The sequence below is a fragment of the Mustelus asterias genome, chromosome 10, assembly GCF_964213995.1.
Source record: "Mustelus asterias chromosome 10, sMusAst1.hap1.1, whole genome shotgun sequence".
Classification (NCBI taxonomy): domain Eukaryota; kingdom Metazoa; phylum Chordata; class Chondrichthyes; order Carcharhiniformes; family Triakidae; genus Mustelus; species Mustelus asterias.
The window spans coordinates 108,380,963-108,408,312 of record NC_135810.1 but is presented as its reverse complement, the minus strand read 5'-3'; the positions used below and the strand labels follow the sequence as shown (position 1 = coordinate 108,408,312).

Genomic DNA, 27,350 nt, shown 5'->3' with positions numbered 1-27,350 from the left:
TCGGGTCACTGTTTGTGTGGAGTTTGCACATTCTCCCCGTGTCTGTGTGGATTTCCTTCAGATGCTCCCACAGGCCAAAGGTATGTGGGTTAGGTTGATTAGCCATGCTAATGGCTAATCTTTAACAGGGTAAATACATCGGGTTATGTGGAACAAAGAACAAAGAACAATACCGCACAGGAACAGGCCCTTCGGCCCTCCAAGCCTGCGCTGCTCATGTGCCCAACTAGACCATTCGTTTGTATCCCTCTATTCCCAGTCTGTTCATGTGGCTCTCTAGATAAGTCTTAAACGATCCCAGCATGGACAGGGCCTCGGTAGGATTGTTATCAGTGCAGGCTAAATGGGCCAAATGGCCTTCTTCTACAATGTAGCGATTCTATGATTCTATGCACTTAGTTGGTCAGCCATTTCTTTGTTACCCATTATAAATTCCCCTGTCTCTGACTATGATGGACCTACATTTGTATTTACCAATCTTTTTCTCTTCACATAACCATAGAAGCTTTTACAGTCAGTTTTTATGTTCCCTGCAAGATTACTCCCATACCCTATTTTCCCCTCCTTAATCAATCCCTTGGTCCTCCTTTGCTGAATTCTAAACTGCTCCCAATCCTCAGGTCTGCTTTTTTTTTCTGGCCAATTTGAATGCCTCTCCCTTGGATCTAATACGATCTCTCATTTCCCTTGTAAGCCATGGATTGGCCACTTTTCCTGATTTATTTTTGCGCCAGGCAGGAATAAACAATTGTTGAGTTTGCCCAGTGCCCTTTGAATGTTTGCCATTGCCTATCTACCATCATCCCTTAAGCTAAAGTTCCCAAATCCATCGTAGCCAAATTGCAGCACATACCATGGTAGTTTTCTTTATTTCGATTCAGGTCTCTCAGAATCAACCACGTCACTCCCCATCCTCCATCTTAATGAAGAATTCTATCATATAATGGTCGCTCATGCCAATTGGGTCTCGCACAACTAGATTGCCAATTATTCCTTTCTCATTACACGATGCCCAGTCTAGGATGGTCTGCTCTCTCATTTCTCAAGTTGGTTCCTCAATATACTGGTACAGAAAACCATCCCATATACACTCCGGAAATCCCTCCTCATATGACAGCTGGTGAAATTTGAACTCAATTAATAAAATCTGGAATTTAGTTTCCGTAACGGTGACCATGAAACTATTGTCAATTGTCATGAAAACCCATCCAAGTTCCAGTGCAGAAGAAGGCCATTCGGCCCATTCAGCCTGCAATGATTTGCTGTCATTTCCTGGTCCGGCCTACGTGTGAGCCCAGGCCCACAGCAATGTGGTTGACTCTTAACTGCCCTCTGATGTGGCCTCGCAGGCTTCAGGGGCAATTTGGAATGTGCGACAAATGCTGGAGTGATGCCCACATCCCTTGAAAGAATAAATTAAAAAACTATCAGGTGGTATTCAGATGGGAATGGGGCCTCCTTGCCTGCCATTTGCATTCGAGGTCCCCTGAGATTTGACTCTGTGGGATTTTGCTGGATTACTGAAAAGAATTACAGAACCATGATACAACATCTCTTTAACGGCCCGAGTGAACGGAGACTATCTTCCTTCAGAATGATGAATACAGGTACAGGTTTAGCCTATTAGTGTGTGGTTAAAGTCCATTTTTTTTGAGTTGATTGTAGTTAGGAATTTAGCAATGATTTGTCCCTCTATTTGGTGTAAATGTGATCTGCAGAGATGCAAAGTAACAGCTCGGTCATGCTGTTGAGAGGGGACGGGGCTGACTCACAGCCGCAGACGGCCAGTTTGTTCCAGTTTAAGCAGAGAAACCTTGATAGCTACCTATACACTCTGACTGACTGAGCCAGTGAGTTGAAAAACCTCGGGCAATGAAGACATAAATCTGTGCATCCAGTAGCTTTTTATTTAGGTCAAGCACAGGCCACACAGGCTCTGAAGAAACAACACACAGGCATCTGCACAATGCAAAACACGAGGGAGGAAGACAGTTGACTGAGGCCCAAAACAGACACCCAGGCCGGGAGAGGGTCTGAGCCTGAGCCCTGGACCTCATTATTGTGCTCGGGAAAATTGAGCCCAGTGGGAATGTGAGGGGGAAGGTGGGGGGATGAGGAGGGAGGTGCTGGGCTGGGTCGAGAGGGAGGCTATGTGGGGTTGGGGAGGGCAGCTTTCAATCAGCTAATGGTGGTCCGGATTCATTGAATCCTTATAGCATCTTACCCAGGACCATTCCCCACCCTGTCACCCCGCACATTTACCCCACACATCCCCCTAACCTCCACATCTTGGGACACTAAGGGGCAGTTCAGCAGCATGGCCGGTCCACCTAACCTGCACATCTTTGGACTGTGGGAGGAAACCGGAGCACCCGGAGGAAACCCATGCAGACACGGAGAGAATGTGCAAACTCTACGTAGACAGTGACCCGAGGCCAGAATTGAACCCTGGTCCCTGGCGCTGTGAGGTAGCAGTGCTAACCACTGTGCCGTGGATTGCTTGCGGGCTCAGGAGGAGCACTTGATGTTAGCCACTTCAGACTTGCCGGAAGAGATCATTGGTAGAGCTGCTCAATGCCTGTCGCAGTGTGGGCAATCGGTGCGCGATTTCTTCTGATTTGTACCTGAATTTAGTAATATGGATCCTGGAGAAATCTGATTTTCCATTTTCACCAGCCTGACGCCATTGTCCGAATGTGCTGTCAAATGGCGCTTATTGTGAATGGAGTGGCCAAGACAACCACATCTCCAGCTTTCAAACCCTGACTGCCTACATCTCTTTGGCCAGGTGAGGAATGGCCAGCAGTGAGATTCTTCTCCCAAGAGCAGATCTTGAATTAGTTGCAAGACTGAATGCAAACAAGATCATTTATCATGGTACTGCGTGTCTTTTGGTACATCTCCAAGGATTACCTCACAAAGCATAGATTAAACAAACCACGGGTCTGCACCTGGCATATTGTCCTGTCAGGTGTTGCGAGGTCTGATGCCTGTTCTTAGTATTTTCTCTCATTACCTCAGATCCTCAAAGATCCCGATACTTTTAACATTTTTTCATCTCTGTCTCTCCCTTCACCCCAAATAAAATTCATTAAAAATGTTCTTTGTTTGAAAACTTTTAATTTGACAATAAAAAAATAAGAAATAAGGTAATGTTGATACTGGAAATCACAGTGGCACAGTGGTTAGCACTGCTGCCTCACAGTGCCAGTGACCAGGGTTTGATTCCTGGCTTGGGTCACTGTCTGTGCGGGGTCTGGGGTTCCGGAATTGAACCCAGGTTCCAGGGACCTGGGTTCAATTCCGATCTCGGATGACAGTCTGTGTGCAGTTTGCACATTCTCCTCGTGTCCGTGAGGTTTTCCCTCTGGGTGCCCCGGTTTCTTCCCACAGTCCGAAAGACTTGCTGGTTAGGTGCATTGGCCATGCTAAATTCTCCTTCAGTGTACCTGAACAGGTGCCTGAGTGTGGCGACGAGGGGATTTTCACAGTAACCTCATTGCAGTGTGAATGTAAGCCTACTTGTGACACTAATAAATAAACTTTACCACAAGATAAAGGGTCGGTCATTTAAAACTGAGGCGCTTTGAAATTTGTCCTCACAGAGGGTGGTGAATCTCTGGAATTCTCTGACCCAGAGTGGAGTGGAGACTGGAACCAAAAGAGAAAATGCTGGAAAATCTCAGCAGGTCTGGCAGCATCTGTAAGGAGAGAGAAGAGCTGACGTTTCGAGTCCAGATGACCCTTTGTTCAGTGGAGGCTGGATCATTAGAAGTACTTGAAGTGGAAGTGGATAAATATTTGATAGATCGAGGAATAGAGGGCTCTGGGGAAATGGCACAGAAAAGGAGTTCAGGCCAACATTGATCAGCCATGAACATATTGAATGATGGGGCAGGCTTGAAGGGCCTGCGCCTGCTTTTATTTCTTGTGTTCTTGTGTGTGTGTGTGTCCCTTCACTCTTGCTGGGTCAAAATCCTAGAACTCCCTCCCGAACAGCACTGTGGGAGTGCTTACACCACCTGGGCTGCAGTTCAAATAGGCAGCCCACCACTTCCTTCTGAAGGGCAATTAGGGATGGGTAATAGATACTGGTCAGGCCAGCGATGCCCACATCCCATGAATGATTTAAAAAATTCCATCATTACTAATTTAATCGAGCAGTTGCATTAATACCGAGGTCCTGTGCTCTGTTCCTGCTAAATTCCTACCCGAGCTTCGCCTCACTCAGTGTAAGAAGTACTGGGCCTTAAGCATTCAGGCACATCATTCATTAAGAGCTGAGTTAGCGTACCCAGTGGGCAAAGGCAGCACCTCAAATCGACTGAACTTAAATTGCAATTGAATTATCTGCACGCCACCATTCCGAGTTAGCTCCTCTCACGCCAACACGTTCCTCGATTTCCTTGGTGATTGGATGAAATTACCAATAAAGCAATCTGGCGGTGTAAAGTGCTTTCTGTGGGAAAGTGTGATTACCTTTGGGGACTTTTTCAGCATGTGCCAAGCAGATCTCCCAGCGCAGTCAATAAACTGTTCATTACAGCATGTCAGCTGATCCCGGGTCCAGGTGCCGGGCTAATGGCACATCTGGTCGGTGACAGTAATTCGTCCGTATGTTGTTTTGGCTTCTTGTACATTCCAGATATCAGCAAGTTCCATCTGAGATAAACCAATGCACTTTATTGAATCTCTCATCAGAACCTATCAGGAAAATATTGACTCAAAGCTGCTCGATGATTTAGCTTTCAGATTTTATTTCTGAGTGAGTCTGTGTAAAGAGTTCCGTTTTTAAAAAATTCTGTTCATTTTTATTCATTGGTGGGACATGGGCGTCGCTGGCTGGCCAACATTTATTGCCCATCTCTAGTTGCCTGAGGGCAATTGAGAGTCAACCACATTGCTGTGGCTCTGGAGTCACACGTAGGCCAGACCAGGTAAGGACGGCAGATTTCCATCTCTAAAGGACATTAGTGAACCAGATGGGTCTTTTTGACAACCGACAATGGTTTCATGGTTATCAGTAGATTCTTAATTCTACTGATATTTTTTATTGAATTCAAATTTTGCGGCACCTGGGTTCAATTCCGGCCTTGGGTCACTGTCTGTGTGGGGTTTGCACGTTCTCCCCGTGTCTGCGTGGGTTTCCTCTGGGTTCTCCAGTTTCCTCCCACAGTCCAAAGATGTGTGGGTTAAGTTGATTGGCCATACCAAATTGACCCTAGTGTCAGAGGGATTAGCAGGGCAAATATGTGAGGTTACGGGAATAGGGTTTGGGTGGGATTGTGGTCGGCGCAGACTCGATGGGCCGAATGGTCTCCTTCTGCGCTGAAGGGATTTTATGATTCTATCTGCCAAGGTGGGCTTCGAACCCGGGTCCCCAGAACATTAGCTGAGCTTCTGGATTAATAGTCTAGCGAAAATACCACTAGGCCATCGCCTCCCCTGTTCCATACATAATGTAAATTTTTCATGTACGAGCCTAACAGTTACAATATCAGTTACATGTAGGTTCAGTCACAAAGGAGCATTCAATGTTAATGGTCTTTCTCATGAGCAGATTATTAATACCTCGATGGAAGCTGTATTTGTTCTGTTCTACGTATTCATCATTTACAAATTAAATGCAGTCTCTTTGGGCATTACCTAATGCCCTCTCTGTGGAGGGTTTGATGGGTGGGAGCAGTTAATCAGTTAGGAGTGTGTGGTTGGGGATCCCTTTGCCTTACCCCATGTAAACCCATGGACTGCCCTCTGGGCTTTTGTTAGAATGGGGTCGATTTGCCACCAGAACCATTGAGAGTGCGGCCCTGGCGTTTCAGAGTGTTCACCACATTCACGGCGGTGACCATCTTGCGCTCGGCGTGCTTGGTGTAGGTGATCGCACTCCTGATCGTGTTCTCCAGGAAACAGCAACCCATGAGTCTCCTCAGAGATCCACTTGATCCCACCACAACGTGCCAGGCAGCGCAGATTTGGTGATCCCCTGGATGTCATCACAAAGCACTTTGCGATGCTACCTTTTTCCTGTCCTTTGCCTCCTTTTCCTCTGTCAGACGTGATGCTTCGTCAGTCAAATCACTGCTGCCTTCTGTCCTCACCATCAGTTGAGGCCCTTAAATGGGCAGTTGATATCTACCTAAAGGTCTCATTCCTTCATTGCTGGTGTTCACCCATTGTTGGACAGAGGACTTGCCCATTAGGAAGCCCTGATAATAAACACTGTCAAGGTTGCTTGTGGGCTTCATGCTTGGGAGAGGCGATCCTTCATTTCATAGAATCATAGAATCTCTACAGTGTAGAAGGAGGCCGTTCAGCCCATCGACTCTGCACCGACAGCAATCCCACCCAGACCCTATCCCTGTAACCCCACGTATTTACCCTGCTAGTCCCGCTGACACTAAGGGGCAATTTAGCACGGCCAATCAACCTAATCTTTGGACTGTGGGAGGAAACCGGAGCATCCGTAGGAAACCGACATAAACACAGGGAGAATGTGCAGACACCGCACAGACAGTGACCCAAGCCAGGAATTGAACCCAGGTCCCTGGCGTTCTGAGGCAGCAGTGTTAACCACTGTGCCACCGTGTCGCCCCAGGCACTCATTGTCTGATTGACAGACCCGGCATCAGGAAGGGGATTGGCCAGATTGGAGCCAGCCCCCTACCCTTGCTGATGACCCCCCCCTTCCTGATAATCCCCCCAACCTACAACCCCCGACACATGATACCCCTCCTACTTTTTCTCATCCGTGCCTGAGTCCATTGACAATTAGAGGCCCAGGTTGAGTGGAGTGGTTAGCAGAGGAGAGCTACCAACTTCTTATTGGTCGGTAGCTCCCGGTCGGTGGGCCTTCCAACCTGGAGTCCTTGATTCCAGGGAAGGCCTGCTGCTGCCCAGTTAAGTGCCTGATTGGCACGGAATATAACAGGCCTTCCCAAAATGGGGTGGTGGGGCTCTCTCACCAGCTCTCCAACTATTGCAATTGTTGCTTTCATTACAACCGCCCATCAAACCAGCCTCCCATCCATTGACTCTGTCTACACCTCCAGCTGCCTCGGCAAAGCAGCCAGCATAATTAAGGACCCCACGCACCTCGGACATTCTCTCTTCCACCTTCTTCCGTCGGGAAAAAGATACAAAAATCTGAGGTTACGTACCAACCGACTCAAGAGCAGCTTCTTCCCTGCTGCTGTCAGACTTTTGAATGGACCTACCTTACATTAAGTTGATCTTTCTCTACACCCTAGCTATGACTGTAACACTACATTCTGCACTCTCTCCTTTCCTTCTCTATGAACGGTATGCTCTGTATGCAAGAAATAATACTTTTCACTGTATCTTAATACATGTGACAATAATAATTCAAATCATGTGCTCATCAAAATAGCAAAAATTAATGTTACAGGACTGAGGATGGCAGGTGCCCAGGTTAATTTTAAGCATTCCCATGGTTAGACAAAGAACTTTAGCACCTTCTGAGAAATGATCCACTCCATTGTGGACAGTCCTAAGATTACGGGTGACAGATTGAAACTGCTCGCATTATTTTCACATAAACCCCTCACAGTTGCAGCACTGAATCCCCTCAGATGGATTCGAATTTAGCTCCTCTTCAACTCTGACCTGAGCTTCCATCGCAAATACTGCCAAGTTCGACCATCAGGACATCATTCCCAGGCACCTCGTACACAAGAAATAGGAGCAGTGAAAGGCCTTTTGGCCCTTCGACCCTTCAACGTGCAGACTCCGCACAGACAGTGACCCAAGTTGGGAATTGAACCCGGGTCCCTGGCACATTATTCATGTAAATTGAGTCTGTGTCTTATAAGTTCTGTTTGTGAACAGAATTCCCACTCACCTGAAGAAGGGGCTCAGAGCCTCGAAAGCTTGTGTGGCTTTTGCTACCAAATAAACCTGTTGGACTTTAACCTGGTGTTGTTAAACTTCTTACTGTGAGGCAGCAGTGCTAACCACTGTGCCAAAGTGCCGCCCCATGCTGAAGTCTCTGGAGTGTGGCGTGAACCCGCAATTTTCTGATTCAGAGTTGGGTGAGGGTGCTACCAGCTGAGCCACAACTGGCACCATTCAATAAACAAAGTGACAGTTGCAGGGTTGCAAATGTTCCTGATTCATTTGCTCTCTGGCCAATTTTATAAGTATGCGGAAATTCAATATGGAGGAATTTTGTAGAGCATTGGCAAGCGACATCTTGTTCATCTCAAGTTGAATATGAGCAAAAAATAATTGTTTCTCAAAACCACTGCAATGTGAGAAATAATGCTAGCCCATTGACAATGATACTGAAGGAATTGTGGCTCAACACATCCTTATGGGGAATCGCTTTGTCCACTTAACAACCTGGTTATGATTTTCTTACAAGGAAATGTCTTAACATCTAAAGTTAATCAAATTGTTCCTGTTGTTGCTTAGTGCATTGCTTACTGTGGAACCAAGCCTCATACTATCACAGAATCTTTACCATCCAGAAGGAGGCCATTTGGCCTATCAAGTCTGTACTGATTTGGTTTGATTTGGTTTGATTCATTATGCATTAGTATACAGTGAAAAGTGTTGTTTCTTGCGCGCTATACACACAAAGCAGACCATTCATAGAGAAGGAAAGGAGAGAGTGCAGAATGTAGTATTACAGTCAGAGCTAGGGTGTAGAGAAAGATCAACTTAGTGCGAGGTAGGTCCATTCAAAAGTCTGGTGGCAGCAGGGAAGAAGCTGTTCTTCAGTCGGTTGGTACGTGACCTCAGACTTTTGTATCTTTTTCCCAACAGAAGAAAGTGGAAAAGAGAATGTCCGGGGTGCGTGGGGTCCTTAATTATGCTGGCTGCTTTGCCGAGGCAGCGGGAAGTGTAGACAGAGTCAATGGATGGGAGGCTGGTTTGGCTCCCTGATAGATCATTCTACCTTGTCCCATTCCCTTGCCTTGTCCCCGTAACCTTGCACATTCTTTCTTTTCAGAAAGCAATCCAATTCCCTTTCGAACACCTCGATCAAACTTGCTTCCACCACCCTCTCAGGAAGTTTGTTCCAGACTCCAACCATCTTCTGGCTGAAAACCTATTTCTTCACCTCACTTTTACTCGGTTTGCCCATTAGTTTGAACCTGCGCCCTCGTTCTCGATGCTCTCTTGAGATTGAGCATCTGTAGATCTGGAGAGAGTCTTGGATGTGTGAAAGATTGACAGAATAAATCAATCTCAGCTGTGAGAATGGTTGGAGTGCTCCAGTTATCCTCGGAGACTCTGGAGAAAGGAATTACAAGATCAGCCAGGGATTGTCCTCTGATCACTATCCCGTGGTGCCCCTTCTAAGAATAAAAGAGTGTGTAGATGGCAGCTGAAAACTGTTGACTGACTTAGTAGTTTTACACAAAAAGATATATCATGCTAGGGTACTAGAGATAGTCTGGGGCCCATGGAGTCCTAGGCCAGTTTGAGTCCACAGGGTAAACATTACAACTCACCGTTCACTCACTAGTTAAAGATGGAATCAGGGGCCAGTCTTTCCTTGACATGGCTTTATTCAGAAAAGCTTAGGGAACACAGGCACAGACTTATTTCCCACGGCACAGGTGAAAACCAATTCTTATATCGACTGAAGAATAAAGCACAAAGCTTTCCCCAACTGATAACAGCTGCCCTCACCTACAGCTAGAACAGATACTTCATTGTGACAGGATTGTAACATTAACAGTTAACTTCCAGCCAGCAGTGGGTGAAGCTTCACAGCGAGTTTGGAGCTTTGCAAACTTAAACTTAAAGAGACCGGGGTAGAAAACTGGCGGAGGAATGAAATTAGGCCGCATTCACAGTGACTAAATGAGCAGAAATATATCGAGCGTAATTGAGGTAAGCATTCACTGTTAGGATTTGGGTGCATGAATTATTAACATGAACAACCATCTCAAGGCTTGCTAGACAAATGCTACTCTTATTCTTTAAATAACACTATTCGACGTGTACAATATGTTCTTGGTGTTATTTGTTCTTCTTGTCGACCATTGTTCTTTTCATTCTGGATTGTTCGATGTCGTTATATGAAACGGGTGCATCAAAACACGTTCAACACTCCAGTCTTGTGATGTTTCAGAGAACAGAACTGATTTTGTTCACTTCCTGTCCCCACAACTCAGGCATGTCGAAATCTGCCCAAACTGCCACCTGTGTACAAAATCTTCACTCTCGCGAAAGATGCTCTGGTCGGAAATCAGTCTTCATATTTTAAACAGATGATGTTGCGCCTTTGCCTCCTGAGTGGCTTTTTGAGGAGTTGTGTTTGGATTTGTGCCACACACCTCATAGAATCGTAGAATCCCTACAGTGCGGAAAGAGACCATTCAGCCCATCAAGCCTGCACTGACAACAATCCCATCCAGGCCCTATCCCCGGAACCTCACCTATTTACCCTGCTAATCCCCCTGACACTAAGGGGAAATCTGACATGGCCAATTAACCTAAGCCACGCATCTGGGAGGAAACCGGAGCCCGTGGAGGAAACCCATGTCGACACGGGGCGAACGTGCAAACTTCGCACAGTCATCTGAGACCTGGAATTGAACCCGGGTCCCTGGCGCTATGAGGCAGCAGTGCTAACCACTGTGCCACACACTTCATAATGAATTATGTTTTGAAAACTATGCATGCAGAAGGAAAACTCACTGATGGCTTGTGGTCAGTAGATCATAAAGTTCAGAGCCCTTCAGCCCACGTGAGCTCATTGTTCCAGAATAAAACCCCACTCTACACATTACACAGCATCTCATATCTTAGTAATTGCTTCCTGTATCCTTGTCTCGTCCACTTTGACTGCCATTCCATATTGGTTTCTGGTGTCTCTCTTCAACTTTGTGTTTTTCTAGCAATTTCTGCACTGTTGTATATCTTACAATCTATGTGTCGCAGATCTTATTTGCAAAAATCCAGAAAGCAGAGCACGTAAATGACTTACACTGGGTCAATACCCAAACCTTGCTAAGCACAAGTTTCCATTATTATCTGCCAAGTTCCCAAATTACCGAAACACCACTTAGCTTATTAACATAACCCCACCACACGCAGAAGTCCAGAAGATTTGGGTTTTCTACATTCAAGCTAGTTCTGGTGGCACAGTGGTTCGCACTGCTGCCTCATGTGCCAGGAACCCGGGTTTGATTCTTGCCTTGGGTCACTGTCTGTGCGAAGTCTGCACGTTCTCCCTGTGTCTACATGGGTTTCCTCTGGGCACTCTGGTTTCCTCCCACAGTCCGAAAGATGGCGAAAGATGTCCGAAAGGGGCGGCACGGTAGCGCAGTGGTTAGCACTGCTGCTTCACAAGCTCCAGGGACCTGGGTTCGATTCCCGGCTTGGGTCACTGTCTGTGTGGAGTTTGCACATTCTCCTCGTGTCTGCGTGGGTTTCCTCCGGGTGCTCCGGTTTCCTCCCACAGTCCAAAGATGTGCGGGTTAGGTTGATTGGCCATGCTAAAAATTGCCCTTAGTGTCCTGAGATGCATAGGTTAGAGGGATTAGTTGGGTGAATATGTAGGGATATGGGAGTAGGGCCTGGGTGGGATTGTGGTCGGTGCAGACTCGATGGGCCGAATGGCCTCTTTCTGTACTGTAGCGTTTCTATGATTTCTATGATTTCTACATGCTGGTGAGGTGCATTGGCCTTGCTAAATTCTCCCTCAGTGTACCCGAACAGGCGCTGGAGTGTGGCGACTAGGGGATTTTCACAGGAACTACATTGCAGTGTTAATGTAAGCCTACTTGTGACACTGACAAATAAACCTAATTTATGTTTAACACCTAAGGTTACGTGAGTGATAATTTTTATTTCTCCATTCTGATATCTACACTGTACTTTGTACATCTTTGAAAATCCACTTTTGCTTATGAAACTGGTGCAATGATGGGAGTGACACTTCCACCTGTGCATTTTCATACATCAGGCTTTGGTCGATGTGCATATGTTTCTCAGTTTCCTTTCCCTCAGCTGTTTATTTGATTTGATTTGATTTATTATTGTCACATGAATCGGGATACAGTGAAAAGTATTGTTTCTTGCGCACAGTACAGAGAAAGCTTACCATTCATAGAGTACATAGAGGAGAACGAAAGGATAGGGTGCAGATTGCGTTTATGTTGATTCCCCCTTATTTTATGCCCATTCGGAAGGCCAGCATGTTGGCAGGATCGGTGTAAATGTCAGTGTATCTTTGTCACACCGACAAAAGAAAATTCAGACTTTGATTTGATTTGATTTATTATTGTCACATGTTTCGGGATACAGTGAAAAGTATTGTTTCTTGCACGCTATACAGACAAAGCTTACCATTCATCGAGAAGGAAAGGAGAGAGTGCAGAATGTAGTGTTACAGTCATAGCTCGGGTGTAGAGAAAGATCAACTTAATGTGAAGTAGATCCATTCAAAAGTCTGACAGCAGCAGGGAAGAAGCTGTTCTTGAGTCGGTTGGTACGTGACCTCAGACTTTTGCATCTTTTTCCCGACGGAAGAGGGTAGGAGAGAATGTGTCTTGGATGTGTGGGGTCCTTGATTATGCTGGCTGCTTTGCCGAGGCAGCGGGAAGTGTAGACAGAGTCAATGGAGGGGCTCTGCTCAGCTTTCTAACCTGTCATAAGAGGATTCAAACTCATGGCCTCACTTGTTCCTCCAGTACCAGAGACGCTGTGTGCAATTTGTGTCACGGTAGCTTTAAATCGGGTTGAAGCCCGCTTTAAGATGTTTGCAGTGTATGGTACTTGACAGTTGGAGCTGAATCTTGATTAACGCGCGTTGAGTTTGCCAAGGAAACTTTGCTTCAGTCAGGACTTTGAAAATCTGCAGATACAAATAACCCACTTAATCATTCATTCAGCAAGTCCATCCGAGTAAATCAACAGTGAAACAATCACCAGTAAAAAACATACATTCTATAAAAAAAAGTCATTAGACTACTCAAGTATGTGCTTTCTTGAGGTGAAGTTTGACAATGGACGGCTGGATGCTGAGCACCGCATAACGAGCAATTCGGAAGCATTTTGTGCATGGGTCATGAATTTCCACAACGTACAGAATGCCTACAGTGCAGAAGGAGGCCACTTGGCCCATCGATTCTGCACCCAATCTCCAAAAGAACATCTTACCCAGACTCGCTCCCTCACACCCCCACTCCCCCCCCCCCCCCCCGCCCCCCACCCACCCCCTCCCCGACGTTTTGCAGAATAAAGCTGATTAAACAGATGGGGCGGCACGGTGGCACAGTGGTTAGCACTGCTGCCTCACCGTGCTAAGGACCCAGGTTCGATTCCCAGCTTGGGTCACTGCCTGTGTGGAGTCTGCACATTCTCCCCGTGTCTGCGTGCTCCGGTTTCCTCCCACAGTCCAAAGATGTGCGGGTTAGGTGGATTGGCATGCTAAGTTGCCACTTAGTGTCAGGGGACTAGTAGGATAGATACGTTGGGTTATGGGGATAGGGTCTGGGTGGGACTGTTGTCTGTGCAGACTTTTTGGGCCGAATGGCTTCCTTCTGCACTGCAGGGATTCTATGATTCTAAGTATTCTGTGCAGTAGTGACCTACCAAAAGGCCGGTCCTCTGTTTATTTCTCCCCAATTTTGTGTTTTCACTTCAGTTCCTCAACAGAGCCTTTCACATTCAATTTCCATGAACAATAGGGGCAACACGGTGGTACAGTGGTTAGCACTGCTGCCTCACAGCTCCAGGAACCGGGTTCGATTCCAGCCTCGGGTCACTGTCTGTGTGGAGTTTGCATGTTCTCCCCGTGTCTGCGTGGGTTTCCTCCAGGCACTCCGGTTTCCTCCCACAGTCCAAACATGTGGAGGTTAGGTTGATTGGCCATGCTAAATTGATCCTTAGTGGTGAATTTTCCCGTTCTGCCCGCCATGGGAATCATAGCAGGCGATGGACGGACTATGGAAACGTCCATTCACCTCAGGCAGGATTTTCTAGTTTCAGGGCGAACGTGACTGGAAAATTCCGCCCTTAGTGTCAGGGGGATTAGCAAGGTAAATATGTGGGGCTACGGGGATGGGGCGTGGGTGGGATTGTTGTCGGTGCAGGCTCAATGGGCTGAATGGCCTTCTTCTGCACTGGAGGGATTTTGTGATAACATGGCCAGGTGATAAGGGAAGAAAATACATGAGGTGATTTTCCATGTGTGTTTTAAGGAAACACTTCACAAAGGATCCTGTGCCTGCAAGTTGTCCCTGAAGGTTCTCGCGATTCCACCATCGCCATCAAAAATTTGCTGCTTTGGCTGATGGACTGGTACCTCTGAGCACGGGACCCTGTGCTGGGCCAGGAGCATGGAAAACCACCCCTGAGATCCCCAGTGACCCTGCTACCTTGGCGCCTTGGTGTATTGCAATGAAAGTGAAACACAGAAACCAATAACCAAATGCTAACACTGACCAAAACTCCAGCACCGATCTGAACTCGAGCACTGACCAGGCTCCTTGCTTCGTTTGTCTTAGTGACTGGTATCAGTGTGAGGAGAAGCAAATTGCTAATGAAGAATAGCAAGTCCCATTTCTCATCCATTGGTGGGAAATGCTACTTTGTCATTGAAAAGATAATTGTTCATTGGCTCAAGTACAAACGTAAAAATAATCTGAAGCAAAACTATTGGATTCCTTCTCGGTATATTGGCCGGAATTCTCCGGCTGTTCACGTGGGTGGGATTCTCCGGTCTTGCCGGCAGCGCAGCCCTGCCCGCGGGTTTCCCGCCGGAGTGGGATGACATCAATGGGAATTCTCATTCACAGCGGCGGGACCCAGAGAATCCCGCAGTTAGCAAACAACGTGCCACCCCCCCCTGTCAGCGGGATACACGCGGCTGGGAGGCCGGAGAATCTCGCTCATTTATTGCCACCTCAAATTAGCAGCTTTCATGTGCTCTCTTTCCAAATCAATGGTTGGAACTCTACCACATCGCCCGCCGCAGAATCGGAGCGGGCGAGGGTTCGACAACGGAAATCCCCATTGACCTCGGGCAGGAATTTCTGGTCTCGCCGAAGCGAGTCTGTAAATTCCCGCCCCATGTCTCAAGGGATAAAATTGGCCCCAATTATTTTAATCCATTCCCACAATAAGGTTATCTGCGTCCAGTTCTCCCCGCATCTGAAATGTTTTATCAGACAGGAATATCTGGTATGGAGGCCAACAAATTCTGTCCGCTCTGTACCAATCCTTCACTTGGGAAAGACAACAGTGACGATTGGTGATCTATTCAATTCCAGCTTCATCAAGGGTAATACGAAACTCAGCAAAGGACAGGAATGCCGGAATTTTATAGGTTCGCAGAATTCTCCATTGGCCTTGGGCAGGATTTTACGAGCCTCACCCGTACACTTCTTCTTAGGCAGCCCCATGGAGCCGCAGGCGACTTATTGTTTTCACACTAAAAATGACTTCTCAGGGGACTGAGGAGCCCGATGTACAATATCCAGTCTCTGTCACAGCTGGTGTGGATGTTGGATGGAGGAGTGGGTGGGTGGGGTGCCCGGGTTGCCACGCGCTTCTTTCACTGTCGAAGCTTGGCTTCAGCTTGCTCTTGGCGATGAAACTCGAGCAGTTCAGCTCCTTCCCGGAGGCTTTTCCTCCACTTCTTGGGCCAAGGATTCCCAGATGTCGCTGAGGATGTTGCGATTTTTCTAAGAGACTTTGAGGGTGTCCTTGAAGCGTTTCCTCTGCCCACTAGGGCCCCCCTGCTGTCTCGAATATCCGAGTAGAGCACTTAGTCTCGTGTCAGGCCTGCCGACGATGTGGCCTGCCCAGTGGAGCTGATCGAGCGTGGTCAATGCTTTGAGGCTGGAGTGTTGGCCTCAGCGAAAATACTGATGTTGAATCGCAGGATATTTTGGAGGCAGCGCTGGCGGTACTTCCTCAGGTGCCTGTTGTACATTGACCACTTCTCTGAGCCACATAGGAGGGCGGGTACCACCACTGCTCTGTAGACCATGAGCTTGGTGCTGGGTCTGAGAGCCTGGTCTTCAAACACTCTCTTCCTCAGGCGACTGAAGGCTGGGCTGGCCCACTGAAGGCAGTGTTGCACCTCGTTGTCGATGTCTGCCCTTGTTGACAGTAAGCTCTCAGAAAAGGAAAGTGGTCCATGATGTCCAATGCCTTGTTGGATTTTGATAACCATGGGGCCAGTGCTGTGTGGCGGGGGCAGGTTGTTAGAGGAACTTTGATTTACTGATGTTTAGTGTAAGGTCCATGCTCTCTTACGCCCTGGTGAAGGTGTTTTAAAGTTTATTTATTAGTGTCACAAGTAGGCTTACATTCACACTACGATGAAGTTACTGTGAAAATCCCCTAGTCGCCACACTCCGGTGCCTGTTCAGGTACACTGAGGAAGAATTTAGCACGGCCAATGCACCCTAACCAGCACGTCTTTCAGACTGTGGGAGGAAACCGGAGCACCCAGAGGAAACCCACACAGACACGGGGAGAACATGCAGACTCCACACAGACAGTGACCCAAGCCTGGAATCGAACCTGGGTCCCTGGCATTGTGAGGCAGCAGTGTTAACCATTGTGCCTCTGTGCTGTTGATGGTTTAGAGCTCAGTCTCCGAGTGTGCAGACACAAGCATTGGCTGCATAGTGTCGTTCAATGACAGAGGATGGGATGACCTTGATCTGGCCTGCAGATGCCGGAGGTTGAACAGATTCCCATTTGTTCTGTAGTCTAGCTCCACTCCAGCGAGGTGCTTGCTGAGGGTGAGATGGAGCACTGCAGCAAGGAAGATTGAGAATAGTGTCAGTGCACTGACGCAGTCTTGCTTGACCCCAGTCTGAACTTGATTTTGATCCATGGTGGAAGGTAGGTCAGGATCATGGCTTGCGTGTCAGTAAAGGTCAGATGCTGAATGGTGTGTGGTTGCTGAATTATGGGGACAGAGGCAGACTCGGTCATTTTGAAAAGGGAATTCGCAACATATGAATCAGCACTCTCAATGTCACATGGTACTGAAAAGGACAACTTCCCCAGGAGCTTTATTCAGCCAATCAGTGATGAGAAATACTTCCTTTGCAGTGAGAGTCGGGCAAGTCTTGGCAGGTTCGAAAAGAACCGATTAAAATCATTGGAAAGGTAACCACAACCAGGGAAGTTCTTTGGCCAGACTGGTTTGTTACTTTAGTGGAAACTTCCTACTGCTCCATCAGTGTTCAGAAACCTCCAATATGCTACATGTTAGACTATTTCAGGTATTAAGAAAGATTCGTGGGCAGAATTGTTGCAAAGAGTTACTTGGGGAAAAAGGAGGGAAAAGCAGAAACAGGCTATTTGGCCCATCTGGTCTATTTTGGCATTTATGTCCGACACACGCCTCCTCTCGCCACACCATCCCTCCCCCCTTCATCTAAATCGGTCACCCTATACTTTTAGTCCCTTCTCCCTCAAGAGCTCATCTAGCTTTGTTTTAAATGCGTCTATGCTATTTGCCTGAACTACACATTATTGTTGAGCCTCCCTCGTTCTCTTCATTCCTTGGATGGAGAAAAAGTTTCCCAATTGAATTTAATAGTGACTTTCTTATCTTGCTTTGAGCTCCTGCATAAGCGGAAACATTTTCTTCGTGTGCACCCCGTCAAAGCCTGTCACGATTTCAAAGACCTCAATCAGGTTATCCCTCTTTCCCAGAGAAAAGAGTCCCAGTCTGTCCAGCTTTTCCAGATAAATATTTCCTGAGTTCTGGTATCATCCTTTTGTTTTCCAACATTGATTCGGAACTTTTCTTTTACTTATGACCTTCTTTCTTTCAGTCGAGATCTGACCTCAAAGAGTGCTACGCATTCAGTTTAAATTCCACTTACTTTCACGTATCTTTGCTGGCGAAGCGGTTTGAAAGATCCCATGACGTTATTTTAAGAACCGCAGGCAATTCTCCTGATGCCTTCTGTAGCATAACGCCTTTAACCGAGCCCATAAAAAAGCCCCACAATTCATCATCATTTGCTATTTGTGCAAACTTGCTGTACATAAATTGGCGACGCAGATTCCTACTTACCAACATTGAATATACGTCAGAACCAGTTCATTGGATGTCAAGTATTCTGGGACGGGCTGGAACTGCGACAAAACACCAGCTACAGTTGCCACTGTCTTTCTCGGTGCCTTTTGTGTACATCGCTTGAGTTCTTCTAACGATCTCACATCAGCTTCATGTGATAATGGGATAAGCGAAAACAATTTGCCTCATCAAACCCATTCCTACTGGTCAGAAAATCCCCCATCTAGGAACATAGGAATTAGGAGCAGAAGTAGGCAAATTCTGCCCTTCGAGCCTGCTCCGCCATTCAATCAGATCATGGCTGATCTCTCCCTGGTCTCAAATTCACCTCCCCACCTGCTCACCATATTCCCTTATCCGTTTTTTAAATTAGAAATTTATCTATCTCCTTTTTAAACCATTCAACGATTCAGACTCCACTGTGCTATGGGGCAACGAGTTCCACAAATTCAACTCTGTGAGAATTTATTCCTCCTCATTTCAGTTTTAAATCTACCATCTCGCAACCCATACCTTTGACCTCTTGTTCTAGATTGGCCCCCAAGAGGAAATATTTGGTCTACGTTTACTATATCAATCCCTTTTAAAATTTTATATACCTCGATCAGATTTTATATACCTCGATCCCCTCTCGTCCTTCTAAACTCCAGTGAGTACAAGCCCAAACTGTTTAATCTCCTCTCATACGTCAACCCTTTCATCCCCGGAATCAATCTGGTGAACCTCCTCTGAACTGCCTCCAGTGCCACCACATCCTTCCTCAAATAAGGAGACCAAAACTGAACACATTACTCCAGATGTGGTCTCACCAACACCCTATACAATCGCAACAACACTTCTTTACTTTTATACTCCAGTCCCTTTGCAATAAATGCCAACATCCCATTTTCCTTTTTGTACCTGCATACCGACTTTCTGTGATCCATGAACATAGACACCCAGATCTCTCTGCCCAGATGCATTTTGAATCTGTTTTCCATTTCGGTAATAATCTGCCTTTCTATTTTTTCTGCTAAAATGGATATCCTCACATTTATCCACGTTAAACTCTATCTGCCAGATTTTGGCCCATTCTCCTAGCCTATCTATACCTATCTGTAAAATCTTTATATACCCTTCACTGCCTGCTTTCCCACCTATTTTAGTATCATCAGCAAATTTTGCTATGTTACACTCTATGCCTGCTTGTAGATCATTTATCTAGATTGTAAACAGTCCTAGACCTGATCTCAGAAGCTAAGCAGACTCAGGCCTGGTTACCATTTGGATGGGAGACTGCCTGGGAATACCAGATGCCGAAGGCTTTTATTGACACCTTTAATCACATTTTAGTTTAACGTGTTAAGTCTCATCTGTGATTTGTTTTAGTTGAAGGAAGTGATCGCACTGGAGAGGGTGCAGAGGAGATTCACCAGGATGCTGTTGCCTGGAATGGAGCATTTGAGCTATAAAGAGAGGCTGGATAGGATCGAGTTGCTTTGCTTAGAGCAGAGAAGACTAAGGCGGGACCTGAGTGAGGTGTATAAGATTATGAGGGATATGGACAGGGTGGATAGGAAGCAGCTGTTCCCCTTAGGCGAAGACTCAATAAAAAGGGGGCATAGTTTTAAGGTGAAGTTTAGAGAGGATTTGAGGAAAGATGTTTTCACCCAGAGGGTGGTGGGAGTCTGGAATACATGCCTGGGAAAGTAGCAGAGGCAGGCAACGTAGGTCAAAATGCAGTGTTTATTTTCACAATTGTGGGAGAGGTCCAATTCCTAACATGGTCTCAGGCCTCTCCCCAAATATGGGTTAAGGTCAAACATTTATACATCCCGGTTCCCGCCCCTAATTACATTCCCCAATTCTCCAGGATGTCTGTCACTGTTCGTCATTCATTGTGGGATCCTTGCTGCATCGGCACTTTCTTCTGTTGTGTAGTTTGTTCAATCGCGGCAATCTCCAAGGCTGCGATTGTTTCTGTTCCATCCCTCTACATTACGCAGCCATTCATATCTCGGCAGCGCTACTGGGGAGGTGACGGCTTCTGCCAGTTTTGCTCCCATCCAGGATTCAGGATTGCTGAGGGATGGGTGGGGGTTGCTGCCGGTAAGAGGCATTCTTATCGGTTCTTGCCTTCCCAAAGCTGGGTCCCTCGATGAGGCACCGAGTGCCTTTAAAGAAGGCCGAAAGAAGAAGGCCCCCACAGGAAGGCCGAAAGAAACCCTGACAAGCTCTGCTTATTGGGCTTCCTGCATGGTGAACCCTCCACCTGTCACCGGGTGAAAACTACCGATTATAGGGATGAGGTCCTAATGGTCCTCAAATGGTGGTGGGTGGGAGGACTGTCCATGGGGCTTTTGGCCACAGACTTAATCGGGCAGGAAGGTGGCAGGGTTCCCATCCACCACCCCTTACCAAATCAATTCACCCCACCACCACCAAACTCGCTATTGGGAGGGGGATTAAATTCCACCCAGAATTCTGGAAAATTACTTGTGATTTCCAAACACAATTCCAACAAATCCCAGAATGTCAAGTGACAATGGCCTGGTTTTGCGGCAGAAATGATGGCGAGACTGTCAGTGCTAACCACTATCAAGGTGTGAATCATTAGAAACTTCCAGCAGTTTGTGCATGTGCAGTTAATTGCTGTCTGAGTTTCCCTGATCCTTCACAAGCTATGCTATGACACAGAGACTCAACATTCCATCAGGAAGGACATGAGGTGACATTGTCTCTCCACTAGATACCCAAGAAACATGGCAGAAAATGTTAGGGCTTCTCCATTCAAAAGTAAATGAATTCTCGACCATTTGATGAGTCTTAAGGATTCTCTGGCCTCCCCTCTGCGTTTTTCTCGGTGGCGAGGGGGGTGTCACACCCTTCTCTGGTGACAGGATACTCTGGTACCACCCCTGTCAATGGGATTTCCCACTGAAGTCACCTCACACTGCCAGGAAACCCATTGCAGGGGATGAGTGGCTGGTGGGGCCAGAGAATCCTGCCGGCGTGAATGGCTGGAGAATTCCAGCCTTAATTACTGCCAGGCAGCCTCTCAGGCATTGAAATGGTAACTTTTACAAGTGTGTTGTCTCATTTATTTAGATGTTAATTGTTGTTAGAAACTTGGACATATTGAAAGGTTTTTTTTTTAACTTTCCGTTTGTCTTTTTTGAGCCTCTCTCAATCATCTTTGATTCCCTTCTTTTATTTTGCTTTCTGAACATAATTGGCATTGAAATCAATATTTTAACTTACTCTCCCTGGTTCAAGCACTGCACCTCTCAGTAAGTGTGCTTCAGTCTGCTTAATGCTGTTGTTTGCTGTTTGCAGAGGTCCCAGATCTCTTACAGAGGGCAATGAACAGTTTTCTAATGCAGTAAGAGTTTTAACAACACCAGGTTAAAGACCAACAGGTTTATTTGGTCGCAAATGCCATTAGCTTTTGGAGCACTGCTCCTTCGTCAGATGGAGTGGAAATCCATCAGTTTTCCACTCCATCTGACGAAGGAGCAGCATGCTCTGAAAGCTAATGGCATTTGCTACCAAATAAACCTGTTGGACTTTAACCTGGTGTTGTTAAAACACGTACTGTGTTAACCCTAGTCCAATGCCAGCATCTCCACACCAGTTTTCTAATGACATAGCTTCCTGTGCAGAAGCTCATTCCTCAATCTGGGAGCAAGTTTAAGTGAAAATTTCGCACCTTCCATTCGCCACTAACTGCAAACTGTTGTGCAATATTTTACTTTCAATTCATGTGTGGTACATGGGCATCGCTGGCTGGGCCAGCATTTATTGCCCATCCCTAGTTGCCCTTGGAGGGCAGTTCAGAGTCAACCACATTGCTGTGACTCTGGAGTCACATGTAGGCCAGACCAGGTAAGGACGGTAGATTTCCTTCCCTAAAAGACATTAGTGAACCAGATGGGTTTTTCGTGACAATCGACAATGGTTTCATGGTCATCAGTGGATTGTTTGGATTCCTCAAAAGGCAATGGAAGCAGAATTTTTGAATTTAGAGGTTTTGAGTTTAGAGGTAGATAGATTCTTGGTACGCAAGGGGGTGACAGGTTATTGGAGGTAGGCAGGAGGTTACAGTCAGATGCCCCATGATCTTATTGAATGGTGGAGCAGGCTCGCAGGGCCGAATGTTCATAAAACGTCCTACATAAAATGCCCTGGGGGGGGGGCATGATGGCACAGTGGTAAGCACTGCTTCCTCACAGCGCCAGGGACCCAGGTTCGATTCCTGGCTTGAGTCACTGTCTGTGCGGAGTCTGGCATGTTCTCCCGGTGCCTGCAGGGTTTTTTTTTCCGGGTGCTCTGGTTTCCTCCCACAGTCTGAACAATGTGCTGGTCAGGTGCATTGGCCATGCTAAATTATCCCTCAGTGTACCCGAACAGGAGTGTGGCGACTGGGGGATTTTCACAGTAACTTCATTGCAGTGTTAATGTAAACTTACTTGTGACATGAATAAATAAACTTTCAACTTAAAGACATTGTCAAACAAAACCTGATGCAAGACACATAAGGCGACATTAGGACTGAAAATCAAAGGCTTGGTCAAGAGTTTGAAGAAGGATCTTACTTATATTATTAGAGAAGGAGAAAGACGCAGAGGGGTTTAGAGAGGAAACGCTAGAACTTGTCACATCACGATAATGAAGAATTTAAGAGGGAGTCATTTTGCATTCATCTGTGCTTCATCTGTTATCAGACATGTGCTGAACATGGGTTCCAGCACAGACCAGCTGGACTAAAAGGCCTGGTCCCTGTGTTGTAAATGACGTACCATTTGCATTTCGTTCCAGCATTCTGAAGAGCTGGGTCATGTTTCCTCTCAAATCTCTGGCCCATTAAAACACATTGGATTAACGTGAGCCTGCCTTTGTAACTTAAGGATCTGAAATGCCAGAACCTAGCCCTCATCGCTCTCCCCTGAACCCGTTCCACCGCCGTAATCCCTTTTGAATGTCTGGGGCCCAAAAGACTTTGCGCTGATCCCAGCTCTACAATTCTTCACCTTGTTCCCGGAACGCCGTGGCCGATGAAAGGTACCTCGTGTTCGCCGTTCTCTTTAGTTATGCGGCAGCACCACTCGACAGAGTGTCATTTGTGCTGATATAATGGGCACCTTGCGCATTCTGCTTCAGGCTGTGGAGGATGCTAAAAGCTCCAGTGAGTAAATCTTTCACCTTGTGCTGCTATTTTTAGAAAAGGCAAAGCAATCCAATCTCAAGGGTCAAGGTAAGATTGCACAAAGGGAAGCCTTGATGCTCAGACGGAGTTACCAATAAACCGCCGGAGATTTTTACTTAACCCCTTCGGCTCTGAGAATTAATTTTTAAAATCTTTTCAAGCAAATCATGACGAGTATCTATCCTTTCAAATGCCAGCCGTAAGGAGCTATAACTGTCTATCGTGAGAACCCTTTCTACAGATCCTATCTGTCTTTTCTTCTCCTTTTTGTCTATTATCATAGAACCCCTACAGTACAGAAGGAGACCATTCGGCCCATCGAATCTGCACCGACAACAATCCCACCCTATCCCCGTAACCTCACACATTTACCCTGCTAATCCCCCCCAAAACTAGGGTCAATTTAGCATGGCCAATCAACCTAACCCGCACATCTTTGGAGTGTGGGAGGAAACCGGAGCATCCGGAGGAAACCCACGCAGACACGGGGAGAATGTGCAAATTCCACATAGGCAGTGACCCAAGCCGGGAATCGAACCCGCGACCCAGGCGCCGTGAGGCAGCAGTGCTAACCACTGTAACAAATGTAACAAAGTATAATCATTATTTGGCGTTGACACACTTTGACTTGTTTTTAATGGTGCCATTACTTATGCTGTTCCTCACTATGTCTCAGCACCAGATACAATCTTCCTAATGTCGCATTTTGGTCAGGATACCCGAGCATTAATTAGGATCATTGAGGAAAATAGGAGCAGTACATAAAATGGGATTAGTATAGATTGGTATTTGATGATCAGCATAGACATGGTGGGCCGAAGGGCCTGTTTCATGATTCGATGGCTTTATTCCCAAACCAGAAACATCTGTTGATTCAACAAAAATACAAAAGCACCTTGAACGAAAAACCCTTGGATCTAAAGTAAAGGTTTTTAAAGTTTATTTATTAGTGTCACAGGTACGCTTACATTCACACTGCAATGAAGTTACTGTGAAAATCCCCCAGTCACCACACTCCGGCGTGTGTTCGAGTACACTGAGGGAGAATTTAGCATGGTCAATGCACCTAGCCAGCACATTTTTCGGACTGTGGGAGGAAACCAGAGCACCCAAAGGAAACCCACGCAGACACAGGGAGAACGTGCAAACTCCACACAGACAGTGGCCCAAAGATGGGAATTGAGCCCAGATCCCTGGCGCTGTGAGGCACCGTGTGAACCCAGATCTGTAACATTAACTCTCTCTCTCTGTAGATGCTTGTTAGGGAGAAAAATACAGCTATTTGGCTATAGTGTACTTCACTCTCTCACTCAAGAAAACTGGATGAAGACTCTTGGAGTTTCAGACAATGCCTTTAATATGAACTATCGTACGGGCTGACCACAGTGCACCAACTAGTGGTTCACCAGGGAGAGCCTCAATTCAGGAATTAAATAGTCATTTTTAGTTAAGATCCATTTACAAGAAATTAGCATATACTAATTCAAAGATGTACATTTACACAGAGGTTACAACTATATCCACTCACTACTATTGATTAGGTTTACATGAGGGTATAGTTGTCCAATTACAACTTGTGCACGTCTACCTAATTATAATATGTTCAAGCAGTGATAGCCATATGCCTGACCAATCAACCTCCTTTTTCTTCCATTCTCCCATATTCTAATGGACAAATATAGGCTGCAGCTGCACATCATTCAACTGAATGATCCTTGACTCTCATCTGGGTCTGCTTTAATCAAGATCTCTGGTTTTCTGATACCTTTCCCTGTTCAACTGAGATACAGCTTATTTGACTTTTAACTTGTGTGATTATTAACCCTTTCAATGCTGCATGTCCTGCTGAGTATTTCCAGCATTTTCTGCTATTTATTACAAATATAAACATATCAGGGCAGCCAGGGGGAGGCAATGGCCGAGAGGTATTATCGCTAGACTATTAATCCAGAAACTCAGCTAATGTTCTGGGGAGCTGGGTTCGAATCCCACCACGGCAGATGGTGGAAGTTCAATTCAATAAAAAAAATCTGGAATTAAAAATCTACTGATGACCATGAAACCATTGTCAATTGTCGGGAAAACCCATCTGGTTCACTGATGTCCTTTTGGGAAAGAAATCTGATGTCCTTACCCGGTCTGGCCAACATGTGACTCCAGAGCCACAGCAATGTGGTTGACTCTCAAATACCCTCCAAGGGCAACTAGGGATGGGCAACAAATGCTGGCCAGCCAGTGGCACCCATGTCCCACAAATGAATTTTAAAAAGATTAACATCAGTGTGGGGAGGTTATTGGAAACCGTTATTTGGGACAAAATAATCTTTTATTTGGAAAGACAAAGACTGATCAGAGAATGGATTTGTTAAAGTTAAAGGGGGCGATTCTCCCATCCCGCTGCGCTGTTTTTTAGTGCAGAGGGCCGAGAGATTCAAGCCGCACCCGATCTGCGGGGTCCATGCTGGGCGTCCAGCCTTGAGCGCATCTCCCAGCACCAGATATCGGCGCGGAGCTGCAGTCGATATGCAGGCAAAGATTGCCATATAATTATAATTTCATTAGTGGGCCCGGGATTGAAGTCTCCAAGCAACTGGCTCGGTCAAAGAAGACAAAGGGTAGCAGTGGAAGGGTGTGTTCCTGAATGGAGGGCTGTGACAAGTGGCATTCCTCAGGGATCAGTGCTGGGACCTTTGCTGTTTGTAATATATATAAATGATTTGGAGGAAAATGTAACTGGTTTGATTAGTAAGTTTGCGGACGACACAAAGGTTGGTGGATTTGCGGATAGCAATGAGGACCATCTGAGGATATAGCAGGATATAGATCAGTTGGAGACTTGGGTGGAGAGATGGCAGATGGAGTTTAATCCGGACAAATGTGAGGTAATGCATTTTGGAAGGTCTAATACAGATAGGAAATATACAGTAAATGGCAGAACCCTTAAGAGTATTGATAGGCAAAGGGATCTGGGTGTACAGGTACACAGGTCACTGAATGTGGCAATGCAGGTGGAGAAGGTAGTCAAGAAGGCATATGGCATGCTTGCCTTCATTGGCCAGGGAATTGAGTTCAAAACTTGGCAAGTCATGTTGCAGATTTATAGAACCTTAGTTAGGCCTCACTTGGAATATAGTGTTCAATTCTGGTTGCAACACTACCAGAAGGATGTGGAGGCTTTGGAGAGGGCACAGAAAAGATTTACCAGGATGTTGCCTGGTATGGAGGGCATTAGTTATGAGGAGAGGTTGGAGGAACTTGGTTTGTTCTCACTGGAATGACAAAGGTTGAGGGGCGACCTGATAGAAGTCTATATGATTATGAGAGGCATGGACAGAGTGGATAGTCAGAAGCTTTTTCCCAGGGTGGAAGAGTCAATTACTTGGGGGGCACAGGTCTAAGGTGCGAGGGGCAAGGTTTAAAGTAGATGTACAAGGCAGATTTTTTACAGAGAGTGGTGGGTGCCTGGAACTCGTTGCCGGGGGAGGTAGTGGAAGCGGATACGACAGTGACTTTTAAGAAGCGTCTTGACAAATACATGAATAAGATGGGAATAGAGGGATATGGTCCCCGGAATGGTAGGGGGTTTTAGTTCAGTCGGACAGCATGTTCAGTGCAGGCTTGGAGGTCCGCAGGGCCTGTTCCTGTGCTGTAATTGTCTTTGTTATTTGTTCAAACTAGCCTCTCTGCCCCCAATCCTCCAACAGGGTATGTCACTTCACTTGCGGGGAGCTGGCAGCCTGACCCCACTGGAGTAAAGGGGGGGCAATCAAAGTCCCCCAAAGGGTCAGGTGCCAAGTGGGGGGTGCTCCCTGGGCATTGGCACCTTGGCTGTGCCAGCTGGCGCCCCCAGCACTGCCCAAGGAGCAAAGTGCCAATGCCCATGGTCCTGCCCCCTTGGCACTGCCCACCTCGCATGGGGCAGTGCCAAGGGATGGGCCTAATGGGGAAGGGCTTGGTTGGGGTGCGGCCTTTGGGGGTGAAGAGTGGGGGTTGGGTCCCGCTGCCACTCTGCAATCAGGATGGGTGGGGGAGGGAAGGAGGCCAGCGATCAGGGCTGGTCATCCGGGTGGCAGGGTGGGGCAGCCAGCTGGGTTGTTCGGGTCTGCGGGGGCATGTCGGCACTGCAGTTGG

General features: G+C 46.7%; 1 protein-coding gene across 1 annotated transcript in view; it reads left to right on the top strand.

Moving 5' to 3' along the window:
• gabrb3 (gamma-aminobutyric acid type A receptor subunit beta3) overlaps positions 1–27,350 on the top strand; it is a 359,120-nt gene that overhangs the window by 191,374 nt on the left and 140,396 nt on the right. The window lies entirely within an intron of this gene.